The sequence below is a fragment of the Protopterus annectens genome, chromosome 8.part0, assembly GCF_019279795.1.
Source record: "Protopterus annectens isolate FY-2018-M chromosome 8.part0, PAN1.0, whole genome shotgun sequence".
NCBI lineage: Eukaryota > Metazoa > Chordata > Ceratodontiformes > Protopteridae > Protopterus > Protopterus annectens.
The window spans coordinates 230,620,368-230,646,714 of NC_056741.1; the positions used below are offsets into that span (position 1 = coordinate 230,620,368).

The 26,347-nt window shown below is 36.1% G+C and overlaps 1 protein-coding gene across 1 annotated transcript in view; it reads left to right on the top strand.

Moving 5' to 3' along the window:
* The window catches only part of LOC122808719 (transient receptor potential cation channel subfamily V member 5-like), a 917,417-nt gene that overhangs the window by 803,391 nt on the left and 87,679 nt on the right, over window positions 1–26,347 (top strand). The gene's annotated exons all lie outside the window — the stretch shown is intronic.

A 26,347-nucleotide genomic window follows, 5' to 3' on the forward strand; every position in this document is an offset into this window, starting at 1 on the left:
TTTCAGCAGAGGCCCGGGGAGAAAAGCTCCAAAAACAAACAATAACATTAAAACAATGAAGACATTTACAGATTTGATATGTACAATGATTTAATATTTAGAGAAATTTTAGCCAGTTTATAGAGAAATTAAAGGTTAAATTAGTATAATACAAACAGAAATTGAAATATGAAGTGAGAGAAAAGCAGGCTTATGGTATATTTAGAGAGAAAGCCAAGAGAGAGAAATTGATAGAAGTAAGAAAGTGATTGAAGAAGAGACAGTAAGATGTAAGGTATGAATAGGTATGCATTTGATCATATTTAGGTATATAGTTTACTCTGGTGTTGAGCAAGAACTGAGCCAGCTTTTGGCCAGGAAGTCTTTCAGAATGGTTTTGAAGGATGGGAGACAGTGCATTGACCTGATGAATACAGGTAACACATTCCAGCCTTGTGAGTACAGACAATGCCCAGCAGATTTAATAGCTTTGTGTACAGACAGGAGGTTTTGGTCACTGGATCATAAAGATTGACTGGGAGCATAGTTGTGTAGAATGTTATTTAGTGCTGGACAAGCAGATGGATTCGGGATACTTTTATAGGTGGTAAGACGCTGTGTATAGGTTAGCTGATGGGGTACTTCTAACCAATTTTAAATTTTTAGTGCTCTGCAGTAATCAGTTCTGAAAGGGGTACTGGCTGTAAATTTAGCAACTTTGTTATAGCATTGCTCAAGTTTTGATTTCTGTGATGCCTGAAGGTTAGTAAGGATGGGAGCACCATAAAGAAGTGTGAGGAGGAGATAAGTAGTGAAATGTGTAGTTTTAGTTGTGTTGGTGAGAACGTTTTTGGCTCTATAAACCATTCCTATATTTTGATGAGTTTTTCTTATGCAATTTTATATATGCAGGTCAAGTTTAAGATTGCCATCTGCTATCATCTTAGATCATTTTCTATGAGACCTGACTTCGATAGTTGTATTGAATCCCCAAATGTCAGTATACTCCAGGAGGGTCTTACGCAGCCCAACAAGTGGTGTCTTAATCATGCTCTCAAATTGAATGTAAAGGAATACATCATCATTCCCTTCACCACAATGTCCCTTCATAGTATAAAATCAGCAACAATACCCTAAGTACCCACAAAGTGGTAAGGGATCTGGTTTCACAAGTTGACTGTGACCTTAACTTCGACCACCATGTGTCTACTGGAGTAAGAAAGGCTTTCTACGTAGCACACTTGATTAGTAAAGGCATCACCTTGAGAGCAAAAGAGGTTATAACCCCTCTATACTCAGCACTAATCTGGCCCATAATTGAGTATAAACCCCTTTTCAGCATGCACCATATAAAGCACCTACAGCAATTGGAAAGACATCAGAGATTTCTAACAAAAAAGATCAAGGGACTCCAGCGTATGCCTTACATAGACTGACTAAAGTCCCTGTCACTATACTCTGTAAAGTATAGACTTTTTAGGGAAGACTTATGCTTGGCTTACAGAGCAATCTCAGACCCAAACCTAACGAACTTGCTGCATATCTATAAATCAAACGGGACAAGAGCTACCCAGTCCAGGGACCTAAATATGGCCTGCAACTTAAATAGGACATGTTGGAGGGACAGATTTGTCTCCCAATGACTGCCAAATCTTTGGAATAAGCTATCAAGTCATGTGAAACAGTGCACCTCTATGACACTGTACTGTTCAAGAGGAAGGTGGATGACTGGATGGGGCAATGTAAATTCTTACCAGGGATTGCACCCACAACCCTCCTGGACATGGGAAGTCATTACTAAATGCAGCCTTGGATACCAACTAGCATTTCTATGGTATTACTTTGGGATGAAACAGCTAGGCGTGAAATGACCTCCAGGTCGATAGCCTAGTAATCTCTTATGATCCTATGATCCTATTATCAAGAGATAATACATTAAATTTTGTTTTTTAATGAGAGAGGGATTTGGGAGGAAAGAAGTAGTTTGATTAATAGTTTATTAAGGTATTTTTTTTAAGAAATGACCTTTAGTAACATTTTTTTCTTAAAATAGAGGAAATCTGAAGTATAAAAAGAAATTCCAATTTTAACTTTGTGAATGCATATTCTGAAAGATGTGAAAGACACTTTACAAATTTGTGACAAAATGCCTTGTAGAGTATATATTGTGCCCATACTAAATTTCTGTTTGTGATTTGTTAGTCTCTTCAATTTATTGAAATTAAACTGTAAATGTTTTGATGGATGCTTTAAAAATGTATATACTGACTTGATTTACCAAATATTTTTGATACCCAAAGTGATTTCGTTAGTATTAGTCAGCAAATATAGAAGGGGAATAGAAATAGCATTATTATTACCAATGACTAAACAATTCCTTCCATTTTCTGATGTACCAGTTACACATCCTTATGTTTAAATATTTTGTTCAATAGTCCTCCTTCTCCAAGACACATCTCTGTCATAGCCGGCTTTAGGCATCAGCGAACCCTGCGGTCTCTGGGGGCTCCCTGTTCCGAGGGGGCCACCAACCACAGCAAGTTATTTATCTTGATATCTTGTAACATGTCTGTCAAACTAACAAAAGCTAGTACAGCAATTGTGTATACTTAATAAACCAGGTGGGTAATAACTCTAAATTATTTATATCTCCTTTAAAATTAAAACAGTGTTTTATCAAGTAACAGGCTTCACAATCCCATTAAATACTTTACCACTGTCAAAGAGCCTTGGCTTAGTTAAACCCCAATTGGTGGATTTTCTCTTCACTAAAACCAACAACATAGCCAGGTTTAAATACCTGCAATACCTGTGGCCGCAAGGGGACCCCTTAAACATCCTCAACTGTGTGGAAGCCCCAGAAAAGCAGCTGATTGACAGGAAAAATGAGGAAAAATGTATGAATTTCCTGATTATGTTCTTTAACCTGAACAAGGCTCTGGTATGACCCTGTTAGGATAAAGCTTATAATGAACATATGCAAGGTAAGCAGTAGAGAGATCAGCAGCCCAGAGTGACTAATATGAGTGCAACCTTGCATTTTAAGAAGAGCTGATGCTTCTGATCTTCATGGATGTTTTTTTTTTTTTGTAGGGAGTTTTATAAATATTGGTAGAACACCAGATACCACAACTCGCAACTATTTTGCAGAAGAATTCAGCATAATACCAAACAAAATAGCAGAACAAAGGCTCAAAATCAGGAACATGTAAAATATTACTGTAATTCACTTTAAAAAGTTAATAGAATAACACGTTTTGCATCAACATGCATTTTTTGGACAATGAGAAGTATAAATCTCTAATACCTGGAATTATTGACTGTCTGTATCCCTGAATAATTTATTAGGGAATCAAACTTTTTACAAAGGACAGATCAAAATTATGAGCAAAATCAAGGAAGGTCTGTGTAATCAGAGACAGTGACAGGTATGCATTACTCCTCACCAAGGTAAATAAAAGTGACTTGCCCCGCATTCAGTGATCTGGTGTGATAGTACCAGTGTTGCACAATGTATTGCTATTTGCTGAATTAAGTACAAAGGTAGTATTGCTATGGCTTTTGTGTGTGTTTGTAAAAAGTATTACTGATTGTTATCTCTGTATACACCTAATAATGCCAGGACTCACACATCATTCTTCTGGGTATCAGTGAAAAATGCAGCAAACAAGTAATTATAGTTCAAAAGTAATGCATAAAATATATCAGAAGATTCAGACACTTCAGTCTTCAAGGAGTCTGGTGGCCTCCCCTCCCTAGACTCTATAAATTGATACGGGGGGGGGGGGCTCCCTTAATCATCCTTGACTGTGTGAGGGCCCCACAAAAGCTGTTGCTGATTGGAGAAGTACGACAAAAAATTATTAATTTTCTGACTACAGTCTTTAACCTGAACAGGGCTGACCCTGTTAGGATAAAACTGATAATGTCCTGTGATCCCAACTGCACCCATTCTAAAACCAGCCTTGCTCGGATGTGTGTGTACAGAAAGCTGCTGTAGGTTATGGGGGGATTTGTGGCTACTTCTTTACTTTTCATTACAGTAAAACCATAAAGGTTTGCACATGAGGTCATTACAGTTTTTGTTTGGGCTGAGGACAGTGTGGTCATTGTTTCTTTTACTTTTCTCACAGACCTCAGAGGTGTACAAAGAAGTTTACTATAGCTTGTGTAGGGGCAGTGTACTGTCTAGGAATAACAAAGTAGAATACATTACTGTCATCATTATTTTATCAATTTCATATCAGGCGCGTATACAGCTACCTTTGATGGGTAGGGGTGAGGAGTGAGGAGGCATGCTATGTATATGTATGTCAACACTCACTTGAAACACATGACTATGGCAGTATGAATCTCTGCTTTCATCCCAGTCTAACACCAGAGGGATGCATAGACAGTGAGTGTTTTTTTGGGGGGGAGGGAGTTAGGAAGGCAGACCGTATTCCCAGATTGGACCCATGTATCCAGACAACAAATGACTGGTTAGTTTGCTGTGAGCTGCTATTTTGTCATCTTTGAATATTAAGCCTTGAGCACAACTTATGTCTTCCTTGAAATAAAAAAGACTGAAATTATTTTCTTACTCATGGTTTTCGTTTAGGAAACCATTGGATTAAAAGATTGGAAAAATGCCCTAAAATGCATCCCAGAACAGCTATAATACTGTGGCTTCTTGGACCCTGGCTTAACTGGATTATTTCCTAAATGGTTATTACTGTGCTGTCTTGGTCAGGATAGGTGAGTTGAAAGGATGCAAGGAAAGCTAATGTTGAACAGCAACAATGAATTTCTTTCCTTAATCATAATTTCTGTTCAAGACATCATTGGATGAAGAGATTGTATAAAAAGAAAAAAATAAAATATAGTTTAGAGCATATAGACAGCATTTCACCTAAGTCCACACCCATACATAGACTTGCTATAATGTATCATTGTTGTAACTAAAATACCAGTAACTGTGAATGTCTCTCTGCGAGATGGGTGAACACAGGGTGATACATAGACCTGTTGTACTGTAAGAGCATTACAGCTACAGGTCATTCTGTACATAGTACTCCTAAAAGTTTGTAGTATGAACTAAAAGGCTGTCAGAGGGGTGGCAGTGACAGGGTGATACTCTGACGGAAGTGCCTAGAGGGCCCCCGAACAAAACATTTGCTGGGGGACCCCCAAAATGCTAACACCAGCTCTGATCTCAGTTTATTGACAACATTACTTGCTTGTTACAAGTTTATTTTTTACTAATAGTAAGTAGCTATATATTTTAACATTATGCAGTATGTTTCACACATCACAGTAGCCATAAACTTTATTTCAGTCACAGGTGTGAAAAAAAGAGGATGACTTTTTACTAAACTTTCACAATGTTTTGATTGTTTTAATGCTTAATGGCCATTTTGAAACAAGAAGTACTCACACATTTTCATTCTATAAATCATTATCTATCTACAATCAACACCACCTGAAGATATATAACTGTTCCATCCCCTTTGTGCCATCTTTTTCTACTGTGGTGTGTATGGTTAAAGGTGATATAATCTCTGTCAAGGCTGGAACCAAGCCTCACTGTTTCACAGCACAGTTGTGTTCTGCAGCACTGATGAGTGGACTGAGGGATGTTTGACATTCAGAAAGGCCTTCAGAGATGAATATTTCCATCTAACAACAGTCTGATACTCTGCAATTTACATTATTTTTATAGTTGCAAAACTGCATGGGCAATACAAACACAATGGAACTTTAATGACTACCCTTACATCCACAGTGCAAAATAAGTATTTGGGTTCTAATACAAGTGCTTGTATACTGTTAACTCATGACACACTTCCCTGCTTCTACTCACTGGTGTTGGCAAGTGCCTTAAGTCCTACCACACTGATTCTGATATGCTACAGCTAAGCTAACTGTCCCTCCCAGAATCCTGATTCTAACCCTAAAAACAACTCCAAGTCTCACCCTGAACCTAAATTTCCCCCTCCCTAAACCCTGTTTCCCTTCCCCACTTAAAGTTCCATGGCAAGACCTTGACTGCATCCAACCATTGTAGCACCTGCTTCCCTGAATTCATGTTTGAGTTTGAGTAGCTGCTCACCCAGGTGGAAGGACAGGGAAACAGTTGCTCAATCCCCTGGCTATGAGTTTCCGGATTTCAAGCAGCTGGGGATTGAGCTGTTAAAGTAGATCCAAGTATTTGTTATTTCCAAATGCTAGCTTGCAGAATATTAGTAGTGTGGCTTTTGAATAAAACAGACTGAAGAGATGGCAGCAAGTTACAATTTGTCATGTGTAGTGGTCCTAGAACTACAAATGTTGTCCAAATATGGAGGTACCTCAAATATGCCAGCAAACACGCAAATCAAGTTATTTTCCTTAAAAAAGTGCAGATAAATACATTATTAAAACTGTAATTATCTGGATTTTTATATACAGATTGCAAATATGCATAACCATTGATGTGTATACACATACACTACAGAACATTTAGTTCAATAGCTAGAGCATTTATTGTAAAATTAAAAGGTAAAATAGTACCACCAGAAGTAAAAAAAAAGTACAAAGCTACAATGCAGCATGTGATGAGATAAATAGTGCATAAATATGCCAGTAGGCATCCGATTGTGAAACAACATTTCCATTAAAAAATCAGTGACTAACACTAAAAGGTGTATACAAAAAATGTACAAAGACAGACACATACACACTCACATACCTGTCTGCACACAAACATAAATATACACATACATTTCACCATTTCACAGACAGAAACTCACAAACAATGTAAGTCAACTATTGTTTTATATTTTAGTTCCTATATTTAAATGAATTCACATATTTATTGTCAAGTGTGTGTGGTGAAGGTAACCTCTGAGCAATAAAACAAGTGAGCAGAGAAGAGTATTTTCCGTTCAGATATATAACATTGTCCTACTGCCTGAATGGAATGCTTAAGCTTTTACAATCTGTCATTGTACAGTCTCAGAAAGGTTTTATACTAACATGCAGAATGAGCAATTTAAATTAAGGACAAACTGTCACACAAACTTTTGAAAAGAAAAATACATGTATTTAAATTGCTGTCCCCATGGTATAATTCCAAAATCCAGTTATGTAGTTTCTGAAAACAATTATATAAGAACAAGCCATGTATCTCCATAATTGAGTTATGCTCAAAACACAGTCCAAAATCTGGTCCGAAAACATGTTTTAATGAAAACTTCATACTATTCAACATCAGTCAGACTACATCATGCATCATACTGTTTAGCATGTAGCATGTTGTACATAAGACAATCTGGCATTTGGCATAGAGGTTATGCTTCTCAGCTTTAGTTTGTAAGGTACAAGGTTTGATTCTCTCACCCCTCATCTTCCTCCTGTGTGACCTTGAACAAGTCACTTATACATTGTTCTCAGGTCACTTCTGAAAAGTGACCGAGTGTCCAGTGGGCCTAACTGCTTAATAAATAGGTTTATTACTATTATAACATATTGGACAGTTCCTCATTACAGCCAAGTACGCCTCCAGGCATTTCTGCAGTTAACTCCTACTGTGTCTCTAGTCGTCAAATATTCCTTGTTCATATTTACATTAATAATTCCAAAAACATGCTACATACAAGGTATCAGAATATTCTATCTTGAAGCATGCATGATGGCAAACGCAACTGTATTAATATTTGACCTCTTTAAATGAGTATTTGTTAGAACTGTAAGGTGATAACCTCATTTTTTTTAAAGGCTGAAGCCGCACCCACTGGGAGTTAAAGGTACACACTCAAAAGAGCTGTACTGGCGGGAATAAGTTAGCATCAAACTGTATGTCATACATCGTACTTGTTGCTTGCTTGTCTCTAACACATATAACAAGAAGACTGGGGTTTTCATTTGGACGTTTTAATACATAGAAACACATCAGGATGGATAGCAGCATCATAAAATATGAACAAACTAGTTAACAGACAGATCTTACATACATGCATACATACATACATGCTTACATCTCAAAAGTTAACTACAAAATGACAGTCAAGCTCGCACATGTTTAGTATTTATACACTTGTGCAAGCCCTTGGATAGCTTCTTAAAGGTACATACATACACATTGATCTGCATCCTCTCTCTTAAAAAAGATTGCCCTTTATACAAACAAATATCAGAGTTGGACATGCATTACTATATACATCAGAAACAAAACAATGTTCATGTCCAAGTTGCTTCATATCTGATACAGGGTTTAGAGATTCGACCATATCACATAACATAACAGTTGGGACCAAATTTAGCAACAGGGATAGTCTGTGGTGCAAAGCTCGTATTAGGAACTTCTGGATTTGTCACAGGAATGAGAATGTCCTCTGGAACTTCCTCTGGAATTGAAACACTGGACAACTCACTCTTAGAATCTTTCTCACAGGCTATATGCTGTGGTATAGGCTCAGACACTGGTCTCATATGTTTCCAATTCCACCTGAAGATTGCTCCTTGTGATTCCACAATGTATGATTTCAGCTCTGGACCAATTCTCTTCACAACACCAATCCGATCATAACCTTTGGACATTTGCATCCCTAGCACTTCTCCTTCTGGTAATGGATTAAGTGGCTTGCTGGCTTTATTATAGTAAGACTTCTGGGATTAGCATTTCTTCAACAGATTGGTTTCACTGATCTGTTGTTCCTGACACATGGAACCAACAATTGACTACTAATTAGTAATGTGGTTCTAGTTTGTCTCGACAGAAGTCTCTGAGCAGGTGAACCAAGATATTTATCACGAGGAACATTTGAGATTCAAGAGATTCAGAAAAACATCACTATTATCTTGTTTTGACTTCTCAAGTAACCGTTTTGCACTTTGAACTGCATGTTCTGCCAATCCATTTGACTGTGGGTACTCAGGACTACTTGTGACACGAGTAAAGTCCCATTCCTGAGCAAATCTTTTGAACTGCTGGCTTGTAAACTGTGTGCCATTGTCAGAAATAACTTTGTGCGGACTTCCATGTACTACAAAATGATGCTTCATCTTAGTAATGAATGTACTGGATGCTAGATTAGGAAGTAAGTCAATCTCGAGCCAATTGGAATAAGAGTCTACTAACACCAAATAATGTTGACCATTCCACTGGAAAATGTCTGCAGCCACCGATGACCAAGGTAGTTCCAGAATTTGGTTTAGCTGAAGTGGTTCTTTATGTTGATGTGGCTTTGTACTATTACACACTGAGTGATGAAAGCACTCTCTCAATATCTTGTGACATAAAAGCCCCAAATACTAGTCCTCTCCCCCTTCTTTTGGAAGATTTGGTTCCTGGGTCACCATGATGCAAGATAGTAATGTACTCTTGTTGCAAACACTATGGAACAATTACTTTTGTACCTTTCATAATGATACCTTTGTCAGACAAAATCTCATCTTGGTATGAAAAAGAGGGTTACACTTTGTGAGGTAAACTAGATTGCTTTGACAGCCATCCTTGTTAGATAAAGTGGTTGAGCTTCTGTAAAACTGGATCTGTGGCTGTGTGATCTCTCAACTCATCAAGATGTGTGGAAGAAAAATTATGCACGTCCATGACTTCAAAATCAAGGTTTTCATTCTTATGCTGTTCAGTGGTGTTTCTGGGTGATCTGGATAATTTATCAGCAAGATAAAGAATTTTGTATTTCTTGTAGACAAGAGTGAAATTATACTTTTGCAATCTCAACATCATATAATGCAATCTGGCTGGAGATGTATGCATAGGCTTTCTCAAAATAGTGACTAGAGGTTGGTAGTCTGTTTCGATCTAGATAGGTCTACCATAAACATAATCTTGGACTTTCGAACATGCAAACACAATTGCCAAAACTTCTTCTGCATTTCATTTTGGGTAAGAGTTTGTGATGCATAGGCAACAGGTTGACCCTCTTTGTAGAATAACTGCACCTAGACCAAATTTCAAAGCATCACATGAAAGAGTGATTGGCTTGTGAAACATCACAGTATCTGAGAGTTGGTGAACTGACAATTCTCACTTTCAAGACATCAAATGCTCTTTGGTGCTGTTTTAACCAAGATACATCTTTACGTGTCAGCTCTCTAAGCAGTGCTGAAAGTTGGCTCAAGTCTGGAATGAACTTGCCTAGATAGTTAACTAAGCCAAGAAAACATTGCAGAGTTTGAGCATTGTCTGGGGCTGGCATCTCAAGAATGGCTGTTTGCTTGGAAGGGTCTGGTCGTAGGCCTGAACTGGTAAATAAATGGCAAACATAAGTAACTTCTTGTAGCCTGGATTTGCATTTCTGTGGATTGAGCTTAAGATTCACTTGACATGCTCCTTCCAGAACTTTTCTGAGGTTTCTGTCATGCTTAGCTTCACCATACCTTCTACTAGTATGTCGTCTACTATAACAGCACAAGGATACCCAGAAAAAATTTGCTCCATTGCATGTTGAAAGACTTCACTTGTAGAATTTATCCCAAATGGCATTCTCAAAAATCTGTACCTTCCAAATGGAGTACTGAAAGTAGTTAGCAATGAGGATTTCTTGTCAAGATAAATTTGCCAAAATGAACTCTTTGCATCTAAGACAGAAATAACAGTGGCATTTGGCATCAGAGCTGCAACTTCTTCGACTGTGCGCATTGGATGATGAGGTCTTTTTAGTGCTTTACTCAAATCTCATGGAGCAATGCATATTCTGATATCATCTGAGCTTTTCTTATGAGCAAACACCATGGAAGATACCCACTCAGTTGGTTCTGTAACTGGACAAATCACACCTTGTCACACCATTTTAACTAGCTCAGCTTTGACTCTGTCCTGCATAGCTTTTGGAACTTTCTGGGCTGGTCTGATAAGTGGACTGACATCTGGGTCTAACTTCATGGAGTACACAACTGGAAGCTTGCCTAGTTTGTCTTCAAAAAGATCAGTATAGGTAGAAAAAATATGTTGGGTGGAATTAGAGTAGTGGTCTTTCAAGCTAACCTGATGAACTTCCTTATTAAATGAAAGCAGTCTCATTTTCAAACTGTCTCTGAGCCCTAATAAAAGTAATAACTCCTCCCAGCAGAATAACATGAAAGCACTACTGAACCTTCAGTCTGAATTTCTTCACCACCATAAGCAACAAGCTTCACACACTTTGCCAAATCAAGCCTTTCGCAATTACACACTCTAGAAAATGTTTCTGCTAACATAACATTGTACTTGGAACATGTGTCAACTTTGCACTGTGGACTTTCCATTTTCCAAACAGTACAAAATACCTCATTCTTTGCCCATAAATCTACATTTGACTTTCTCATTAAGCACTGACATACCATCAAAATAAAAAGTAGGGTCATAGCTTTCCAATTGATCAATTCGTTTCTTGAAATGTTACCTTTTAATAAAAGAAATCTGTGCCTTTTGATTTACAAAACCTCCTGAAATTAATCCACTTCTTGCATATGTGGTATTACTGACCAAAATCTAAAAGTTTTTCCTTTTTAGATTCATGATTTCCACCACAGTTATGACAGTTGGCAATGAAACTAGGCTGGGGCACACACTTTAAGTTTACTGACTCACTCTTATGCTTCACTGAGGCTGTGCAAACTCTGGAACTTGCTGGATAGCTCTGTGATTTACCAGTGGGTGCTGCAGAGGCTACAGTTGCTGCCATGTGCTTGGGCCTGTTTCTTTTAAACATGTGCTGCATACTATCAATATGAGCTCTAGAAGTTACTGGAAGCATGCATCTCTCATTTGTAAGCATATCTGTGTGCTTTTCTGTGAGCTTGTATATCTTACAAATCTCAGTGGCCTTATTCAAAGTTAAATCACTGTCACAAAGCAAAATCTTTCCCACAGCATCATCTTTAACTCCACACACACAAGTCTTTCTTTTATCAACTCATCCTTTAAATCACCAAATCTGCATGCTTTAGCCTTATTTCTCAAATCAGTTATATATGCTGCAAAGGTTTGACCAGGCTTTTATTTTTTTTGCATAAAACAAGTGCCTTTCCATTGTAACATTCATTTGGGGGTTACACATTTCTCTAAATTTACATTTTAAGCATTCAGATTCCTCCCTTGACTCAGCTGGTGCAACAATATGATATGATGGTTTTCCCCTTCTCCTGCAAAGATAGCAGGTGCATACACAAATGAATACTCCCTATCAATGGCTTATGACCCAGCTAAATTAAGTAGAATAAATGCTTTTGTATGGTCATCTTTATCAGAAAATGCACCCTGTATGAAAATGTCATACTCTTGCTCAAACACTCTCCAGTTCTCTGCAATATTATTGTCAAACACAAGTGCACTGGGTTTTCGAAATCTGTCTGCCATGCCAACAAAGTATGCACAAACACACTGAAAATATAACCCTTATTATGTACGATCAAGCTGTGCTGTGAGCTTGTAATAACATTCAAATGCACAATAAACCTTTTGAAATACTATACTTTGTGAAATATGCTCTGAAATGGCTGTATCTTGTTAAATAACTTTACTCAAACATTCAAACACTTCTTATACTTCTGATAACTTGGATATCTTCAATTAATACAAAAAATATGTACTTAACGAAAATGTGGTAATTTCCTCTTATTTTATTCATTTTATGCAATTTGGACTTTATTTCAAACATTTTCCATAGCAATTCAAATATTTTTATCAATATCGGACATTTCAATTTATTTAAATATCGCTTAGAGTGTTCTGTATGCTTCATTTCATATTTTGTGAATAAGAAATTATTTCAGCAAGTTTTAACATCTGAAATTCGTTTCAAATCTGTTTTGTGAATTATACATGCAGTAGGGATGATCCACTCCTCTATATTCCTCCAATACCAATCAGGTGCCTCTCAGACTCAAATTGGAGAAACTGGAACTCTTTCTGGCAACAAGATGTTTTAGCCATGCCTCTGCTGACACCATGTCACTTGTTCCTTTCTAACATAGATGATGAACAGATGGGGTAGTTCTTTTAGATGCTTTAGTACATATAAACACATCAGGATGGATAGCGGCATCATAAAATATAAACAAACTGATTAACAGATAGACCTTACAGACATATATGCTTACATCTCAACAGCTTACTACAAAATGCAGTCAGGCTCACACATGCTCAGTATTTATACACCTGTGCAAGCCCTTTGATAGCTTCTTAAAGAGACATACACACACATTGATCTACAGTTACCCTGACCAAACATCTGTCCACCCTTCCTCCAATTCCCACCTCACTAAAACTTGAAAAGCTTTGATATGTCCTTTTCTGTGCCCAACTTTCTATCCTTTTTCAAGTCCATCACTTTGTTGAAGTCCCCTACCTCATCAATTCTTTATCACATCCAGGCTATGTCATCTGCTATCGGGCATAGAAATGCTGAAGAAATTCCAGAGAATTAATATTTGACCCTTAAGTCGCACCTAGATTCCAATCTTGACCTTCCAAACCTAAAACTACAATTACCCACCTTCCAACCCTGATCCTCCTTGAGCTCCTTAACCTGTAATGCAATATTTCTTCTACCCATTATTGCATCTCATCTTTTGCATGCTGGTGTTGCAGTACTACATCACATCACTCTATAATCCCAACTCCCTAATTTCAGAACCTCCTTCCCTTTAAAATTAATTTTCTGTAATAAAATATCTGCATTGAGACATCTTCATTTGTTTCATATTTTGCCCCTTTTGATTGGGTGACAAACTCTTCCTACATTCCAGGTAAACAGCCTGTGCCTCTCAACTGTCCAGATTTTTTCAGAATGTCTGGATTTTTATCTCATATCTTTGGTCTGTTCCTTATAAAATTTGTGGTTTTCTGGTAAATCATAGGAGATTGAAGTCAATAAATAATGACAGATATTTGACTTGCAGACTTCGTATCTTTCAGAAAATGCATGCTAACACAAAACCTGTTATTCTATCAACTTTCTAAGTTTATAAGAGGAATATTTAAAATTTGTCCCTATTTTTGGGCCCTTGTCCCCCCATTATTTTTGGCTTTGTCCAGATTTCCTGTGCTATAAGGTTGAGAGGTATGCTAGCCACCTTAATAGACAAAAACATTCTCCCCCCTTTCCCCTTTCTATCTCTGACCTCTCCCCCACTCATGATAGCCTAGGTCTAGAAAGACTCTTGGATCCCACGTGTATCTTTAACCAGCAAATGGAGCCAAAGATACGTTTGGAGCCATGTCAAAAACATATTAGCAGTACTCATAGGGCACTCCCACATTCTACAGTCCCTCCCTTTCCAATCATCTATGTAATGATCCTCAACCACTGTGCAGCCTCTGTTCTTTTGTATGTTCCACATCTCCCTTCTTTCCCTTGACTATAGTCCAGAAACCCTTCAGCTTATACTATAATATTTAATTTCAATAGTAACACAAATCTGTACAGGACTGATAACAGCCTTACATTATAATTATAACCATGCTGCTAACAATATAACATCAAAAAGTATGTTTGCAACAAATAACAAATATAGCCCTTCACATATCAAGCTACTACAGATTTAGAATCAAATAAATGCTGAGGAAAAAGAGGAAGAAGTAATTATGCATATACAGTGATATCTACAAATCCATGCCTTATGTGTCTGTAGCTCAAAGTCTCTACATTTGAGCATCATGACGTATCTGGAATACCAGTCTCAAGAATCAAAAGAACTTTTGTTTTTGATATTGTCACTCCTCTCACATTTATCCAGCCCTTCAATGTATCTTGTATCTGCATCCATTGAACTGAGAGAATGGTGGGCATCATCAATTGCTTTATCTTTTTTTTGACCCATTGCCTGAGACAGTAACCGAGCACTATGCTTGATGGCCACCTCCATTAATAGATGCTCCCTGCACGGTTTAGATGACAAAGTCTCCTACTTTGCACTATCATATGCCATTTGCTCTCTGCCCTTTCACCTGTTTATACTCCAGTCCATTTCACCTTCCAGTGATGCTGACCCTTTGCTCTCCACACTTGTAAATTCATTCCTGCCCCTCTGAAGCATTCTACTGGGCAGGGACCATTGAATGTTTAGGGCCCTGCAAATGTGCCAAGAACTCTTGTATAGCTGCTGTGGAGGTGAAACGTTGTCTTTGGGCATCAACCACCACAATCAAGTCTGCAGGGAATACAAGCCATTAAATTATGGTCTTAGCCTTACAGAGTTTACATACACCCATATATTCTGGTCTTCTTGGGTATAATACTCTGGAGTAATCCTAGAATGTGCAAATAACATATCCATATATATTTTTAAAAAAGATCCAGCAACTACTAAGGCAATGCAAAAATATTTAAAATAAAAAATGTGAAAATTTAAAAATACATTAAAATAGTGCATGGTATTTAATAGAAAACAAACAACAGGTAAGCACTTTCACAGTTCCAAGACCTTTTCATCAGAGCTGCATAAGAAAAGACATCCAGCTATTTAAACAAATAAAACCAATTGAAGATGAAGACATTTGATAAAAGAACATCACAATTGATATAAATCAAAGGGTATCAGCAATATAATTGAGAAAATCCCTTACTCTATAGACAAACTGCTTCACTTATATGACGAACCTATATAAAAAGGAAGCTTTCAGAATTACTCACATAACCAAAAGTAAAAAATGTCCTTTCTTCAGTGCTCATAAATATATAAAACCTATAACTATCAAAAAGCAGAGGGCAACATGAAAAGTAAAAAATGTATACTTGCTCTACTCTACGTTTCATGCACATTGTAACGTAACAAGTAGGCATGGCGCAAAGTAAAAGAATCAATCTTCTGTTATCTTATTAGTTTTGGCTGCAAAACCAATATGATCTAACAAATGGGCATAGCCCATAATAAAGAAACATAACATTCATAAACTATAATAAAGACACAGCAGAAAAACTAAATTTTAAAATAAAAAAACATATGAACTAACAACACACTGGAAAACAAAAAATATGTATAAAATATTACATTAGATGACTACCTATAAAATGACATATAAAGAAAACAAATCAGAACAGGAACAAACTAGTGAACGACAAAAAGAACGCCAACTCCTATTCCAGCATAAGCCAGGCAAAAAGGCACAAAAAATTGCCAACAAGATGAATCCAAAGGTCGTACTACCGACAATGTTTTAATGCTTTTTTATTATTTAAAAGAAAGAGCGTTTTCGCCGTAGTTATACTTCAGCTTCATCAGAACAAAGGAAACACATTCAAAAGTACCGCCAACATATATATGAACAAGACGTGCATGGCGTGGCTTAGTAATTAAATAAATTTAAAGAGACACTGTATCAAAGCCATGCTATATGCACTCAAGTAATGTAACCACTCAAATAGAGTGTTATATTTATAACTAAGTCTGCATATAAAAAATACTGAATATTGAGAACCTCAATAAAAAACAGTTATAATTAATTATAATTATAAACTATAAACATAATATCTTGCTTGGCATAAAAATGTAAGTACACCAAGTAATAAATAGTAATGAAAAGTTATAAAAATATTATGAAAGATGTATGGAGCCCATCAAGTGTTAACTTATTAAACCTATACAAGATTACCGAAAATTAAAAATGTCCTCACACTTAAATAACAAAAATATCAAAAATATTTTTACAGTCTTAAAAACCGCAAAAAGTAAATGAAACGTATGTGCACATTACATAGAAAATATGAAAAATATATAAATATAAAAAAATCAATTATGAAATCACAATCACTTAAAAACTTCGTCCTAAAAAACATTTGAGAAGATGAAGTTAAGTTATACAACATAAGCTATAAAATATAAACTATAAAATCTACACCATAACTTCACTATCATCTCATGTAATTCTTCATCCTTAATATACAAGAAATGTTGCAGTTTTCATTTAGCCCTGGAACACAGAATGAGTTCAACCGTAGTTGCCATTCCAATTCCCGAATTTCTAATAGAATGTTAACTGGTCCACCCCTCATAGACTGTGGTACTACATCAATAGCCATAAAGCAAAAACAGTGCCCCTCATGTTTTAAACAGTGTTTTGCTAGGGCGTTTTCACATTTTTTAGTTTTTATTGCATACAAGTGCTCATACACCCTATCACGCAACCTTCGATCAGTTTTTCCTACGTAGTATCCTTCACAACAATTACATAGGGCCAGGTAAACAATAGATCTAGAAATGCAGTTAAGTTTATGATTGATGTAGTATTTCCTACTGCCAATTTTAAAAGAACTGCAAATTTTTACAAACTGACAATACTTACAGAACCCACACTGCGTGCACCCTTTAGATTTTATATTATTATTTGACCCATTGTTGTTTTCAAGAATAGATTTTAAGTTACTCCCACGCTTATATACAAAACTAGGTCTATCCCCAAGTTTTTCATACAATTCTTCGTTGTTCAAAATGAAGTACCAGTTTTTAATTAAAATATGCTGAATGTCAAAAGAGTTACTACTAAAAGTAGAAATAAAGCTGGTTTTAAAAGATTCTGTATTCTTAGTGCCTCTTCTATTATTAGTATTCACTATTACTGAATCCTGCTCCCTCACTACTACATCAGAATTAGAAGAATCTACTTCTAAAATTTTCTTACTAAGGAGTGGGAGATACAAGCCATTCAGGCACTTACTATTGACCTCATCAAGAAGTTCTAAAAACAAATTCAATGGTTAGTCCCTACTCATGAACATTCTTCTTAGGTTGCGGCATTCAACAGCAAATGCTGTTTCCCTACTACACATCCTTGTTGCTCTTATTAATTGACCTTTAATGATGGCTCTTTTTTGTCTAAAAGGGTGTGAACTTTTAAAATGTAAAAAGGAATTGCAGTAAGTTGATTTTCTATATATAGTAGAAAAGTATTCTAAGTTGTTGACATCTTTGTGCAGTTTCACATCCAAATAGTCTATTTCGGTAATCGAAAAAGTGGATGTGAATTTTAAAAAAGGGGTAGAATCATTTAAGTATTCTACCAATGTTGAAGCTTCATCTGCATTCCCATTAAACAAAATAAACACGTCATCAAGGTATCTAGTGTATAATCTTATTTTGCCCATAAAAATAGTGTTTTCAAACAAGTACACCTTTTCCCAATAAGCCATAAATAGGTTAGCGACGGTTGCACCACATGGTGAACCCATCGCTATACCTTGTTTCTGTAAATAAACTTTTCCATTAAAGGTGAAGTAATTCGATGTTAAGATAATGTCAAGGAGTTCAGAGACAATGTCAATCTCCTTTTTTGAAGCTCCAAGGTCACTAAGCATTAGGGATATCCACTCTACTGCTTCTAAGTGTGGTATGGATGTGTAGAGGTCAACAACATCAACCGTGAGGAAGTTAAGTGAGTTATAAAAATCAATGTTGTTCATGTTGTGAAGGAAAGACCACGAATCCTTACATATACTTTGAATTAATTTCAAGTATTTAGCCAGGATCGTTTCAACAAGTTGTGCACAAGGGTAGGTTATTGATAGGCGGCTGTCAATTAGTGCACGCATTGGTGGATTGTGTAGGTTCTTGTGAATTTTCGGAATACCGAAGATCACTGGATTTTTCGACGTGTCTAAGTCAATTTTACCACAAATAAACATGTCCCTAAAGTAACTTCTAATCCTCATTTTTGATGTATTAATTTCATTAATTGAAGATAAAGTGTAAGCTGAACTAGATAATATACTCTCCATTTTTTCTGTGTAAGTATGGTTGTCAAATATAACCAACCCACCTCCTTTGTCCGGTTTTACCACTCTTGTAGCTGAAGAGCAAAGGTGTTTAAGACAACTCATTTGTTCTACTGTAATGTTATAATCTGAGCACTTTTTAGTGACTCTATGATCGTTACATAAATTTCTGATGTCAACTTCACATGCTTTCTCAAAAAGGGCTAAACCAGTATGTAAAGGAGGGATAAAAGTACTAGCTAGTTTTAATTTAAATTCATTAATGACGTTATTGTTGTCAAAAATAGTGTTAAGGTTAAGCTTCCTGACAAAGCATTTTAAATCAATAATAGTTTTAGGCAGGTTACATTTCCTTGTAGGAACAAAAGTGTTCCCATAAGCTAGAAGTTCAATTAAACAAGGCTCTAAGTTGACACTTGAAAAATTGTAAATAGTAAAGTCACCCTTTTTATTAGTAAGTATTTTCAACTTGTTATTATAAAGGTCGTCCATTACAGTAACCTCTGGAACAGTTGCTTCAGTCATTTGTTCCAGATCTGCTTTTGATGCTACAAGTTCAGTTACACAAGTTACTGGGAACACTAATTCCGTGATTTGTTCCATTTCTTCTGTTGGAACTTCGGATTCCGTGGCCCTAAAAAATGGCCATTGTTAGTGTTGTTGTTGTAGTTATACTGTCTATTGTTCACATACTGAGGTGGACCATTCTTATTGGCATTTGCCTGTATTCTGTTACTACGTCTCGGGCCTTGACACTCTGTATCATCAGGAACGAAGTCAGGGTCATCCCCACTCAAAGGTGAATGTAGGTCCAATCTCTCATTCCTTAAATCTTTCAAGTTAGTAGTACGTGAACCACTTGATTTCATATAAGCGGTGTTGTTCAAGTACGATAATCTATCTCTCGCTAATTTTTTATTCTTAGTTGTTTTTGATTTTTCAATAAACAAATCTATGCTCATAAAAATACGAGCATAGTCAAATTTGTATCATTCAAAGTCTAAGTCGCTTTTCAAACCTGTGTCCAAAACAGGCACCTCAGTGGTCAATTTGTCAATCTGGATATTATAGTGTTTAATCATTACATCAAGTAACTGCAAGCCCTGAGCATCAAAGAGTCATGTTCTCTTAATAATTAAAAAGCAACCCACTGAAAAATATGCACAAAATAAATGACAGCTGTATCAATGAAAAGGGGATCATGCCTTTAGAGCAGGTTTCAAAGAAACCAATCTATTAATCCCCAGTAGATTATATAATTGGAATTCTAGAATCCATCCTTGCCTTGCTTCTTCATAGGGGCAAAGGTTCATAGGTTAATACTAAGCTAACTGCCCTTGTGAGCCATTTTAAGCCTAGCCAATTATCCCCTGTGAGATTCAAACTCTATACCTTGTGTTTGTAAAGCAAACACCTTAACCATTAGGCCACCCTCCCAACCCAATTCAGTCTTGTTATTTACATCACCACCCCTAAAATTCACATTTATCAACTTTAAAGCAAAGAATTTAAATCTATGCTGCTGGCAAGAATTTTTAACATGTAAAGCTACAACATTGCTGGTTTTACTACTTATATCATTTAGATGTTCAAAAATCCTATCTTTAAAACATTTACTGGTTTTCCCAATATAAAACACATAACAATATTCACAAAATGCATAGTATATCAAATTCTTAATACTACAATCATTTTGCTATACACAACATATAACAATGGTCACAAAACACATAGTATATCAATTTCTTAGTCCTACCATCAGCATTAAATGAACACTCAATAGAATGGTGTAATAAAGGATGCTCAAAGAAGTAATTATAATATATGTGTTGGCAAGTGTCACTCATCCAGTCAGGATACAACAGACAAACAATCGTGGGTTCACTTCATGCAGCTTTATTACATACAAAGACATCAGGACTGAGGCTTAGTAACCTAAACTTAGATAAACTTATAAATAGACTGACTACCGCATTCATACATGTTAACACTCGGGCTGTTCACTCAAAATGGCACTGTTGCTTGCATGTGCTTTCTATTTATTATACGCACATGGCCTTACTTTGAAATGCTCCTTTAAGTGACAACACATACACTGTTCTTATCCTCCCTCTTTGAGAAATAATCATACACAGTAATAATGACAATAATCACTGACATGCAATTGTACAGAAATAATCCTTTGACATGCAGTTATACAGAACTAATTACAAGTGAAACAATCATGTTCAGGTTGCAGTGTATTTTACAGCAGATATGGAAATATGACCTGCTCATGTGACATAAAAATTAGGACTGGGTTTAGCAACAGGGACTATCTTTAATCCATGTTCAATTTAGGGACATCTGGGATATCATTAGAAACATTAATAGGTACTGAGACATGTCCTTCAACAGGAACATCATCTGGGTTGCTCTGAGATCTAGAGTCTGTATCACAGGTACAATGCTGCAATATCGATTCAGACACTGGAAGAAGATGCCTGCGATTTCTTCTGTATTCTATACCCTCAGATTCTATTAAGTAAGGTCTTGGCTAGGAACATACCCCAACAACCAAGATAACCACAAACACTTAGGTGTTGAAACTTTGAGAAGAAGTGAAAGAATTGCGGAGAAAGGTAGGAAGCAATCTACACAGGATTTTCACCCCCCCGGGGGGGTGGTCAGAGACACCAACACAACAACTGGAACAATCCTCACAAATAAACAGTTTTCACAACTTGCTTCCTTTCCCAGAAACACATTCTATAAGCAATAAACAGGTGGTTTGTAGAAGAAATAACTTTACCATTTTTAATTTTACTGAACTGGAACCCACCCAAGAGTTTTTTGACTTATTTTCTAAGGGTTTTCACTTTATTCCTGCACGTCCTTCTTGTTTAGCCAACACACTGATAGATTTAAAACTTTTTTTACGGCAATTGAATTTAAATTTATTTTTCAAAGGTCAAGTAAACACTAAATATGATTTAACTAGGAAAAGTACCTTTAATCCCCCTATTCACCCTTCTTTCAAACTATTTGAAGACCTGGTTGAAAGGGATATTAGGAAGATGGAACAAGGAAGTTTTAAGTCCCATCCCATTAATCTTAATGATGAAGAGTTAGCTTTGATGAACTTTTTGAAACAAGAAGGGTGTAGGATAATGAAACCTGATAAGGGAGGGGGAGCAGTTCTGATGTATACAGTTGACTACGACTCGCACATCCACAACATGTTACAGGATGTGGAACAATACGAGTTATTATCAATAAATGAAATTAATATTGCTTATGCTAAAATTAACTTTCAGTTATATGACCATGTTTTACAAAATGTGATTAACGAAAGCCTCTCCAACTACTTACATGTGGATAAGCCAAAAACTGCCCAGATATTTGGTATTCCTAAAATGCATAAAACTTTAGATCCACTCAAATTCAGACCAATAGTCGCTAGTCCTGGTAGCATTACAGAACCTTTTGCTAAGTTCATTGATTTTTAGTTTAAAACGATATGTGACTACTATCGCACACATATGCAAGGATTCATGGGACTTTTTAGGAGGCATTGACCAGAGGTTATTTGACCCAAAAATTTTTATGGTCACTGTAGATGTGGTCGAACTTTTCCTGAGCATCCCTCACCTCACTGGGTTGGAATGGTTTGGCCAAATTCTGATTTCAGAATCAGGCCTTGGTACTAACACTATTAACCTCAATTTAGAGTTTATGGAGATAGTGCTGGAGAATAATTTTATCCACTTTAACGGAGAATTTTACCGTCAAAGAAAAGGGATAGCAATGGGAGCCTCTTGTGCCTCCTTATACGCTAATGTGGTGTTATATTACTGGGAAAAGCACTTTGTGTTTTCAAGTCCATGGTTTCCCTATATACAAAAAACAAAAATGAGCCAGCAGCAAGTAGACTGAGTTTGAAAAAAGAGTAGTTTAATAAAAACTACCCAAACAGCATAATGGCATCCAAAAACAAACCGGTTTCGGCCACGGTTATAAACCTAGCCTTCTTCAGTGTACAGCAAGGAGCCTAATGAAAAATGCTGTATTTAAACAGGTAAAGCCATGCTGATTGGTTACAAAGTTTTGGACATTTGCTGATGAACAATCAGCATGAATAACAAGAATTAATATGAATGTTAATACGTTCAAAAAACATTATGGACCAGAATACATTCAGCAATATTAAGATTAGCTGTTTCTATGTATATATATTATTTAAATATGCAAAAATATGTATTCTAAATATTAAAGCACCAATTGTACATAATCCAATATTGAACAAAGATCTATCATATATGCATACATTCAAAATACATTATCAACCAGAGTACATACAGTAATATTGAGATTAACTATATCTGTATATATATATATTTTAATATACATATGTATGTATTCAAGATAATGAAACACCAATTATGCAACAAAGATGTATCATATGTGCAAGTCTTTGTTTATAAACATTCATTTAGCCCAGGATTAAATAGTGCACCTAATTTGGTTATCCATTTCTTTTCTTTTAGGTTGAGTTTATTATGCCAACCACTCTTATTGGTTCTATCACCAATAATTTTGTCAATAATGGTAAAATGAAATTTTGCAGTGCCATGGGTGAGAGTGTGTTTGTACAGTGCGTTGGTTATTTTCTGGCATCTAATGTCACTGAGATGCTCAGAGATACGTAATTTAACTGGTCGTGACGTCTGCCCAACATAAAATGAGTGGCAGGTGCAACAGGCCAAATAAATGGCCCAATCTGTGTTACAGTTGGCAAAAAATGTAATATCAAAAACTGTGTTGGTATTCCTGCTGGTAAACTCCTTGATTTTCAACATGTGCTTACAATTGACACAGTGGCCACATGGAAAGGAACCTATAAGCTTATCACCCAAAATAGTGGTTTGATACACCTGTGGTAAAGTGGACTCATAATGATGTTTATAGTGATTAAAATGACCAGCCAAATTCTTGCCTTTTCGAAAAGAGAAAAGGCATTTGTCAGGAATAATGTTTTTAATTCTGGCATCAGCCTCCAGTATATTCCAGTTGTCCCTGATGATCTTAATAAAGTTGTTGGTATTTCTGCCAAATGTGGTGGTAAGTCTTAGTTTATTGGACTTGATGTGCTTCTTTTGATATATTAATAGATTGGATCTATGTAGACTAGATGCATAATTCTGAGCCATGGTCACATATCCTGAGTTATAGCCCCGCTCTATGAATCTATTGTGTAAATCCTGAGCATGATTGACAAAAGTATTATTATCAGAACAATTACGCCTAATCCTGATAAATTGTGATTTAGGGATGTTCTTTGCAATATGTTTTGGATGAAAGCTGGATGCGTGGAGAATCGTATTGTATTGAGGGAATTTCCTATGAGTTTCAGTTGTTAAGGTGTTGTCATTGTTTCTAGTTACCAAAACATCCAAAAATGTAATTGATTTTCGGTCATAGGTAATTGTAAATTGTATTCCCCATATATTATCATTCAGATATTCCATAAATTCCTGGAGATATGGAACATCCGATCTCCACACCATCCAGCAATCATCCAAGTATCTACGCCAGATGTCAATTTCTGGCAAAAACAAATTATGAGTGTCGTCATAGATCATAATTTGTTCAATATATGCCATAAACAGATCTGCATATATGGGGGCAAAAGATGCCCCCATAGCTGTGCCTCTGATCTGTAGGTAACATTCCTGGTTGTAGAAAAAAAAACATTTTTAGTCAAAACATGCTCAGTCAAATTTAACAAGAGAGTATTGAATCCAGGTTGATATAATTTGGATTCACTGAGCCAAAATTCAATAGCATCAAGTCCTCCCCAATGTGGAATGTTGGTATAGAGTGAACTTACGTCCAAGGTACAAAGTAACCAGTCTGAATCCAACTGCATATCATTTACAATACTCAAAAATTGAGTAGTGTCTTGTATTCGTGATCTAACATATAGTAACAAAGGCTTTAAATGCATAGTTAGAAATTCAGAAAGAGGTTCAGTAATCGACCCCATACCTGACACAATGGGCCTTCCAGGTGGATGTAAAAAATCCTTATGTATTTTTGGTAGAAAATAAATATGTTGTTCCCTATATACTACACTACAAAAGATACTTAGATGACATTTGTATGTTTTGGAAGGGTAGTAAAAACAGTCTGGTTGAGTTTCTTTATTATATTAATAACACAACAATATTCCTGAAGTTTACACACAAAATTGACAGAGATAGATTGCACTATTTGGATGTTACTTTAGTTAAAGATTATGAAAAACAATGTTTTCAATCAATGGTATACAGGAAGAATTCATTCTCTAATTCTTACCTGCATTTTATTAGTGGACACCCTTTTTACCAAAAGAAGGGTATTGTCAAAGGACAGATAATTAGGGCATCACGAATGTCCAGTACTTGGGAGAGGTTCACAGACGAAGTAAAAACGCTTAAAAGTTTCTTTTTAGATAAAGGATACCCGGAGACCATGATAGATTGATTAACACAGGAGGTCATTCAAAATAGAGAAACTAGCTACCCCCCTTTATTGGGAACCGGATTCAATAGTTCACAACAACATGAACATTTGAATCAACTTAACAGAAAAAAATAGCTTTATCCACACTTTCTCTACTAACTCCGACAAGATTGAGCAGATTATTTTTAAGTATTGGCCCATTCTCAGTTTTCAGGATGAATTAAAACCTTATGTACCACCTTTTCCACACTTTGTCAGGAAGAGAGACACAAATTTGAAAGAATTGCTTGAGAGAAAAAGTGACCCACAACCATACAGAAAGGGAAGGAAGCTTGGCACACACCAATGTGGGAGCTGTAAACAATGTCATGCCATGTTTAATCAGGGCACACTACACATCCCCTCTAGGAAGTTTAGACACACTTCCACAAAATATTTTAACTGTGGAATGAAGGGAGTAGTGTATTTAGGTCTATGTGTTATGTGCCATAGTTTCTACATGGGTAAAACTGAACGCCAACTGAGGAGAAGGGTTTACCAACACCTTAATGACATTGCCAAGGGTAAAGAAAGTAATGCCTTTTACAAGCATTCCCAGATTTGCAACAACATGCTCATTAAATTTATGGTTTTAGAACAAATATCACCGGACATTGGGGTGGAAGCTGTGAAACTAGACTGGAGTACCGAGAATTACACTGGCAGCTGAGATTAGACTCAGGAAAGTTTCCCGGTTTAAATGAGAATATAAACATCAACAGTGTCCTAAAGTTGAGAAAGGCACGTTTGTAACACCCTTTACCTATGTTTGATACACTGTTTATTCACCATTTGATTGTTTGTTACTCCTGTTTTTACATGAAACAAACTACATTACAAATTTGATTACATAAATATTAATAGTGTTTTAAGTTACTGTATTTTGGGTAAAGAATGGCCACATTTGGTAGTAAAGGTTTATTGACATAAATTTTTGTCAGACAGGGTCATATGGCACACATAAATTTTATTATATACAATTTTTATTACATACAATTTTTATTACATAATTATCATATATTTATCATATCATATCATTATCATATATTTTTTACAATTATATGGTTACCAGGATCAACTTCTATGCAAATCCTCCCACTCTAAAATCTGACCCTAAAAAATTCTGGAACTCAATCAATCATATACTGCATCCAGGAAACCCTTCCCCT